Source organism: Mauremys reevesii, linkage group 6 (assembly GCF_016161935.1).
Source record: "Mauremys reevesii isolate NIE-2019 linkage group 6, ASM1616193v1, whole genome shotgun sequence".
Taxonomy (NCBI): Eukaryota; Metazoa; Chordata; order Testudines; family Geoemydidae; genus Mauremys; species Mauremys reevesii.
In genome coordinates, this window is record NC_052628.1 from 96,764,342 (window position 1) to 96,773,134 (window position 8,793).

The window sequence follows — 8,793 nt, forward strand, 5'->3', positions numbered from 1 at the left end:
GGAATGCCCAAAGGGGACAGTGTTTGGCTTCTTATTAACAAGAGTGGTGCTCCAGAAGCTCCTTTGTTACTTGCTTGGTGAATCTAATTGTAGACTAAACCACCAGTTTTGGGGGATTGTCTGCCCTGTGTGTGGTATTCTCAGTGTGATCTGTCCTAGGCACATGATCAAACTCTCATCAGGAAAGAACTCTTTTTGCTGTGTACCTGAAAAAGGCTAAGGTGAGGGGTGGAAGGCAAGGCATCTGATTCACTGTAACCTTCTGCCAGGTGCCAATGGAAGCAAGAATGGCTGGGTTCAATCTGTCTAGGGGTCCATTTCTAAAATAAAAAGAATGATGGCTCACCCCAGCCCCACCCCCAGAGCCATATTCCTATTTTTGCCTCTCAGAAATTAAAATATAACATCTCTGGTCACTCTTGCCCACTCTCAGGCACTCCGAGTCCTTGGAGACATTTAGGAGAAAAGGAAAAAAAAAACATTACACACCCACACACAGTCATTGTATCAGGAGTGTGACCAACCCCACATTTACAAGTATTAATTGCTCAGTGTGGTGTGATCAAGAATGGGTAGGCACACAACAATCTCCACCAACAGATACAGTTAAAGTCTGCCATAGTCAAGGATTTTTAAGGGGGGTGGGTCTCCTCTGCCTGGCTGTTCCCGTCTAGCCAAGCCCACACTACCGGGTCACACCCAGATGTGCAGCTACCTGTCCAGTTTCATGATAGCTATGGCCAGCACTGCTCCTGGTTTGGTCAGGCCTTATTGTGAAGTCAGTTCTGCACCACTGCTACCCAGTACCACCATTCCAGCCTGGTCCAGTCCTGCAGAATCACTCCACAAAATGCAGAATCTCCTGGTGGGGAACCTAGAACAAAACAGACAAGAATCCCTGCTACCTGGGATAGAACTCCTCAGACAGCCCTCTATTTTCTCCCTCAATCCCATTTGAACTTGAATCCTGTTCCCAAACCAGAGTCCCCTGCCTGCCACTTACTCCAGGGCATATTCTGCACAATTCCCATATCCTTTCATCATCACAGTAACAATCTATCATTTATACCACCAGTGTATAAATTCTAAACAAAGCAATGAAGCACAGTATATGGATATGTAACATTATAATTCATGTAGATGAGGCTAGTCAGAGCTGATCTTTCCTTCCTCTCCCCATCCCGTTCCCTTGAGGAAGCAGAGGTTCCATTCTTCTAAGCATACACTGCCTTTGAATAACTTCTCTCATCTCTTGCTCCTGACCCATCTGTCTTACATTTCATCCTGCATGGCTTGCTGCCAACTTAAACTTAACATGGCCAAAGATGATCTCCTTGTCAACTCTCCCAGGCCGCCTCTCCATTTTCTGTCACTGGTGACACCCCCCCACCATTCTACCTCTCAATGAGGTCTGCCTTTACTTATACTGTACACTCCTTGAGGTAAGGTTTGTGTCTTTGTGTGTGTGTGTATAGCACCTAGCACTGGGGGGGGGGGGAGGGGAGAAATCATGATTGGACAGGACTAATATAAATATTAAATAATAATAATAATATGCTTCTTTCTCCTCTCATGCTATTTCTTTTCTAGGAATTGAAGGCAGAGATGAAGATTGAAGCTATTGGGGATTTTATTAATATGACAGAATGGATGCACTGAGGTCTCAGTGAGCTTATTTTTGACGTTCTGCTAAGAGATGTGAAGGCATGTTTGTCAGGTCACTCTTTTTAATAGAGGAAATGCACACACATTTTCTTTCAAATGTCAAGCATATTGAAGCATGGCATAAATTGAAGGCTAGATGGCTGAAACTTAATCCAGATAAAATGGAAGTGATGCTGGCAGGATGGGGTAAGCAACTGCATGATGGGGAACAGTATATCAGCCCCCTGGATACAGTGTGTGCATTTGTTTGTACGGGTGGTTATTAAGTTCCCAATCTTGGTCACATTCCCAGTTGCTCTTCGGTGATCAGGTAGCAGCAATGTCCACCTCTCTCAAACCCAGCTCTTGCTACCAGCATTTATGTCTTTGTCATCTCATAATTAGACTATTGCAAAGCACTACACCTGGGGCTATGTATCACACCTGTTTTTAAACAGAAGCTAATACAGACTGTGTGTACTCAGTCGTTAAGCGGCCTATCTCCCTGATAGCCAGTACGCTCTGATCTGCACTGGAGGCCTATTGGTTGTAGATGATGTTTAACGTGTTCGTGTTGCCCTGTAAAGACTTGTTTCTCTCCCATACCATTCCATTTCTAGGGTTGGGTTGAGAGATCTAGGACTTTTAAAGCGAGGGATAGGTGGTGGTGGGTTTTTTTCCTACTAACGGGGCAGGTGAGTAGATTTGGATGGTGTTTATGGCTTGTACTTGGAGGTCCTTATTTGAGTCACCATCTGCAGCTTCTACCTCCCATCGCCCATGGGTTGAACAATACTGCTGTAGTCAGTGGCAGATTATCCACTGAGGCAATGAGCCAGTGGCCCCAGCCAATTTGGGGGGGCCACATAAAAATGGGCTCCAATGCACCCTGACCCACTCCGCCTGGCACTCCAGCTCAGATTCTGCTCATCTGTTTTGTTTCAGGATGAAAAGGCATAAAACAGCGATCCCAATCTTCTATTCGTGTTGATGAATAGAAGGTTCGTGGTTAATAAAACATGGACCACCCATGATTTGATAAAGAATGACAACCCAGCCTGTGCACAACATATAGTTAAAACCTGGCTGGATAACAATGACAGGGCTCTTTTGGCACAGCTGTGTGCTTAGTACAGCATGAACTAAAAGGAAACTGAGGGTGAGAGGTGTTGTTGTGCTGTTTACATCTAACCTGCAGTACAGGAGATTTCCTACCCCTCAGCTAAATCTGATAGAATGTGTCAGTGCTGAGCAGAACTCAGTCGAAGTTTCCTGACTCACCATAACATGCACCTGAACAGGTTATACAGAGGAATGTATAGAGAGGGAATTATCAGGGAGGGCTTTGGAAAAAAAAAATCCAGGAAGGCAAAAAAAAAAAAAAAAAGAAAGAAAAAGAAAAGAAAAAGCAGCGATCTCTGCAAAACCAGCATCTGAAACTATTCCTATGGGCAAATGCACAGGTGTGTGAGATGACTCCGGAAAAGCAATTGGAAATTCCCTGCAGCCCCAGTATATATCTCCTTCCTTCAGAGGTCAGCACTTAGTGTTTGCAGCTAAGGAGCGTCTTGCACTGGCTACTCAGTGTGCTTCTGTTTATATGACAGCTTTTATCCTGATGCTGAGAGAACCCTGTCAGATGAAGTGTAAGCCACATTTACCTGTAAGTGCCCCACACTAGCTTGTGATGCCTAATCTCTTTTATTGATCCTACTAGCTGGTTTCTGGAGCCATTGATTTTCCTTGCTGTCAGTTTGTGGCCTTGACTCCTTAATGTTTATTTAGGCTGGTCTCCATAAATTGCTTCTGGTGCTGAGGGCGAGAAAAGCAGCAGGAGGTCAGGGGAGCATGTATACCTGTCCATAAATATAAATCATAGCTTCTGTTCTTCACTGTTGTTTGTGAACACTGTTTGCTAGGTGCATAAAAAGGAAGTATTCTGCTAAAACATGGAGAAGCCATTACTAATTCCCCTGGGTGTGCATTTTACTGGAGTCTAGGTTTTCAATTTTCTGTATCCTAATGGTACCTCTTGTTATCTACTCAAACATGTAATGTTTCTTTTTATTCGGGGGGAGGGAAGAGGCAGAATGGTTTGTTTGCCAGCACAGAACTGTACTTTGACAGTGTATATGGGGGTGGAGGTTGTTTTGCATTGTTTGTTTTTCTTCCTCCACACACACATTTGTTCATTAAATTTCAGTCTTTGAGGAGAACACTGGAATTAAAGGCACTTGCGTGAACAACTGAACAGCATCTCTCTGTGTGACGACCAAAAATCTATCCATTTAAAGGAGCACAGACTTCATTGATCAGAAATGGTATTGCATTGGCTGTCCTAAGAGTGAGGCAAGTGCTTTCATCAGCTGTAACGTCACTGACAGGGCTGCCAAAATGGGAAATCGTTACAAGCAGGTATCTGCTCTAGATATAAATAATTCAAGGGCATATCCTGAAAATTCCAAGTGAAAAACCCCACAGCTCATTATAACAGTGAGTTGCTAGAATTCTATAGCCTTAAATCACTGGAAAATGTTTTGCAACAGCTAAGGTTATTTTTCCACTGCAGCAGTAAACATCATAGTCTGTACACAGTGACAAGTGGTTCTCCTGAGGCTAGGAGGACAGTAATCAATAGAGGTGCAGTCTAGGCCACTGTTCTGGCTGTTGATGCAGAAACTTTGTACACACATACGGTACCCAGAATAAATCATCAGAAGAAAGAGAAACCTCTTCAAGACAGGTAAAAGAAGTACCTTACAGGAATACTTTACTGAAAAGAATATCTGGTTCAGTTTTCTCTATTTGATCTCTGCTCGCTTGTATTGGTCACTCACTATTCTAGACTGCAGCAAGTTCAGCTCCTCTTAAAGGGAACACAGATTATGTTGGTGGGCCAAATATTTGACCTTTCTCTTGATTTTTATTAGCTCCATCTACTAATTAAAGTGTTTTTCCCCCCTGAAAGTTAAGAAAGAAAAATACTGCCACCACCAGCTCCATACTCAGAAAAAACCCACCATCATAAATTTGTCTTCAGACTGGACTGGGAGGCAGGAAGGGTGTGGGGAGGGGAGGGGAGGAATAGCTAGGAAACAAATTAGTTTCAGGATTCCAAAGGATTAATAAAAAATCTGGAAAAATATCACTGAAAATATTTTAAATACCTTGAAATTGTCCTTTTAAAAGGGGCTAACTTATGCCTTTCATGTAATCACACAAGTTCTGTGGTTGGTCTAAAGCATTTGAAGTGGGAAGTTGCACTGTACTTTATACAACTCAGTATATAAGAAACCACATTTTGCAGCTTAACAACATAGATTCTAGCCTATGTAAACTAGAGTGAGGAAAACGATGTTCTGTGTAGCATTTAGGGGGTGACACACTACAAAGGAGAGAAAGAGGTGCAGCTATGGAGATCAGCACCATGAGATGGCAACACACAGTAATCAGAGGAGGGGAACACTCATGAATACAGAACACCCAAAGAAACAAATGGGTAAATATGTGAGAGAGATAATTGGGGGTCTAATAAAGTAGAGCATGAGTAAAGATTACTCGCATAAGTAAGGGCTGCAAGACTAAGTCCTGCATGTTGCCAAGTCTTCACTGAAATTTCATACTCTGTATAAAAACACCTTAACTAAAGCCCGCACAATGAGGTTCTGATCAAATTGTCAATGAGAGTTCTCCCATTATCTTCAGTATGACCTGATTCTAGGAACTGCTGCTGGATAGGGCCTTTAGTCCTTAATATTTAGAAAAAATAGATAGAAGCTAGAGCTTAACAAAGCTCAAATGATTTAGATGTTTCATTCAGATAAGCATAGCAAACATTCACTGCTTATTAACATTGTTTAAAACTGCAGGTTCAAAGTACCACAAGCTCCCTCGTCTCTGGCTGCAGTGAGTAGTGCTTAGATAAATTTCCCTTCAGCCCAGGTAAGCCAACCGACTTCCCCCCATTAGATTTTCCATCACTAGCGTGGCCTATTTTTATGCATACTATACAGGTCAATTTAAGAATGCACAATACCTCATTAGCACTTAACCACATAAAAATGTTTCTTTAAAGGGTGTGTGTTTTCTTTTTACTGAAAAATAGGCAGGCTGTTAAACTTTATTTTCTTCTGGAAAGACAAAACGTGTTTTCCTTCCAATTTTTTTTTCCATCTGAAGAGAGAAGGAAAAATACATGAGAGTTTTCCTTATTTTTTTTCCTGACTGACATTCAAATACCAGAAGTGGCAAGATTGTAAGGAAAAATAATTCATTTACGACTATAAATATCCAAGATACGTTTAGCTAGGAGGAAACAGATGACCTAACACAAGACTAGATCTTGGCAAGGTTACTTACATTGGCTGAACTCTGCCAATTAAATTCCAGCCAGCTGGTTGCCTCTAATCCTCTCTTGTTCAGTCTGTTTCTGTGATATTGTAGGTGTTTTTATGCCACATCCATCCATCACTTGAAACTCCAAACAAAAAACATTCTGGGTGAGAACAGAACACAGTTAAAATGTCTGGGGGCTCACTAGGCTGGGGAGGAGGCCAATAGCACTTAGAAAAATGTGAAACTTCATCACAGCCCTCTAACTCCCAAGTTAGCAACTGTCAAAAAAAACCTCACTAATTTAAAACAGGAGTCAACCTACTGCCCTAGTAGTTTAGTTAACTGGACACCTGGACATTAGCCAAATGACCCTTTCTTAACCCCAGATTAGATTGTTTCTCACTCAGGGTATCAGAGAGGAGGGCAAAGAGAAGTCAAGGAAGAGGACTGAATAGCTACTGGGCTGCCTTTCCTGCTCACATACTATAGTCAGTTAGTTTGGTTCCCCTACGCACTTTGAAATTGTTTCTTTCTAATTACTGTTCCCAATTTCTTATATTCACTTTGCCTTTTTAAAAACTTTGCTTTACTACTTTAACTGCACTAACATGCAAACCAACTGGCTGTTTTATTTCCATGGTGAGTCTTTGTGACTAATTCTCTTTTAAATGTGAGACTGTAGCCATCGAGATCGCAGGGGAAGCCCATATCCATATCTGAATGCAGTTTAACATATGCAGAGCTGGTGCAAGGGCTGAACAGAATGTCTAAACAAAGAGTACCTGGTTTGATTTCTAACAGGGTGGAGGGGGAAAACAAAGGGAAAAATACACAGAGAAAAAGAAATAATTGTCTGAAGGATGTTGCACATTTTAGTTTCTGTAATTACATGGGAACTTGATTTGTCACCGTCTCTTTGCATCAATGAGCTGATGGGAAGAGATGGATGTGTGGTCCTGTCAGAGGAAAGAAATTCACTTTGCACACAGCTTTGACTCTGTAAATGGCACTAGGATAACATGACTACAGTCTTATTACTTCTGACAACTTTCAGCACCTTTTAATGCATGAAATTAAACACAAAGTATGGCAGAACGAGGAAAAACTCCAGCCCAATAAACAAGGCTCTGATGATTTATAAACCCAAAATAGGACAAGAGTAGGGTGTGGGTCCCAGTTGAAAAATAAGCACATAGTACTATATAGTAGTAGTAGTAAACGTTTATATTATGGTACTATGCAAGGGACTCAGTCAAAATCAGCACCCTATTGTGCTGGATGCTCTACAGCAGTGATTCTCACACTTTTCTTTTCGTGGACCACTTGAAAATTGCTGAGGGTCTTGATGGACCACTTAATGATCTTTCCAAATGTTGTTTGTACCATTAGCTAACTACTGTAAAGTGCTTTGGATAAAAGCGCCATATTAAAAAAATGTAATAATAATTAACATTTTTTGTTCTACAAATAAAAGCACACAACTCATTTTAATATCAGTAGTCTTACCTTTCTAATGTGATGGATGTGCCCTCTCCCCTCATCTGTGGCAGCCCTGAGCTGGGGCTGGGAAGGAGGGGGGTCTCTCCCTCTTTTCCCTGCTGCAGCAGCCCCTGAGCTGAGGCTGGGAAAGAGTGGGGGTCTCTCCACCGCCACAACGGCCACAGAGCTGAGGCTGGGAAGGAGGGCTGTCTTTCCTCGGCAGCCGCAGCCCTGGAGCTGGGGAAAGTCACCTCTTTCTCTGGTTGCTGCAGCCCTGCATGTCCCAAATTCCCTCCACCCCCTCTTCTCACCCCTCTGCCCCTTCACACCTAACCCTTATACCCCCTAAGGCCATCACCTGCGTGGCTTCACTAATTAGGTGGGTGGCCTTTTGTTTTCTCATGTGTGGCTGCCCAGGCGTGCACCTTAGGGGAACTATCCATGGACCACCTGAATAGAGCTTGCGGACCACTGGTAGTCCATGGACCACAGTTTGAGAACCTCTGCTCTACAGAGATAGCGACAGCCCCACACCCCTGTGATCTTATAATCTAAAAGACAAAATAGATAAAGATAGGGGCAGGTATAGAATGTACAAATAAAATAATATGGTAAAGAATTGTCACAACTTCGTTAGTTACATGCTTTTTGGTTTTCTCCTGGTTTGACTTTTTAAGACTGAGGATGGGAATGAGTGAGGAATGGGAAAGTTTTTGCATTCGGATTTTAATTCCATGAGTGCATCAACACGTACTATTTTGCACACCTGTAACACTTTCTAATCAAGGAACTTTACAAACATTAGGATAAACTTGAACTTACTTCAGAAGACATATACAAGGCCTTAGACACTACCCAAGCACCACATGAAGGGACAAATCTCCATGGTGCAGATTGCCTCATGCATAGAGAAATCCTACATCTTATGGAGTACACCACTACAGGGAACCCTGTTCAGCTCGGGGGAAGTGGTGTGGGTGGCTAGGTGGATCCCATCATTTCCACCCTAAGAGTAAGAGGATAGACAAACTCAGCAGTTGTGGAGCAACTCTACAGCCTGCAAGAAAAGAGTTAGCCTCACCAGACTAGTAGGCTGCGTGCATCACTTCCAAATGAGACACCTGGGCCTTGTGCAGGCTCTCTACCCTAAAGTCAACGTCACCCAGTACAGCAGGATCTCCTGATTATAAGTTCTATGGCCCAGTTTCTAAGCTACCTTTTCCCTCTGCAGCCCTGTGGAACCCTACTTAGTGCCTGACCCAAAGAACTGAGTCTCTTTTTGTTATGGGGTTGCACAATGCTTAACACAATGGAACTTGGATCCGTGACTGGGAC

General features: G+C 42.7%; 1 long non-coding RNA gene across 1 annotated transcript; it reads right to left on the minus strand.

Annotated features, from left to right (window-relative positions):
* Positions 1–3,333: 3,333 nt before the first annotated feature.
* Positions 3,334–6,124, minus strand: LOC120407514. The gene is made up of 3 exons (XR_005600083.1): positions 6,004–6,124; positions 5,681–5,817; positions 3,334–3,456 (listed from the first exon to the last, which is right to left on the minus strand). It is a non-coding gene; the product is annotated as an uncharacterized LOC120407514 (long non-coding RNA).
* Between the last annotated feature and the right edge of the window lie 2,669 nt (positions 6,125–8,793).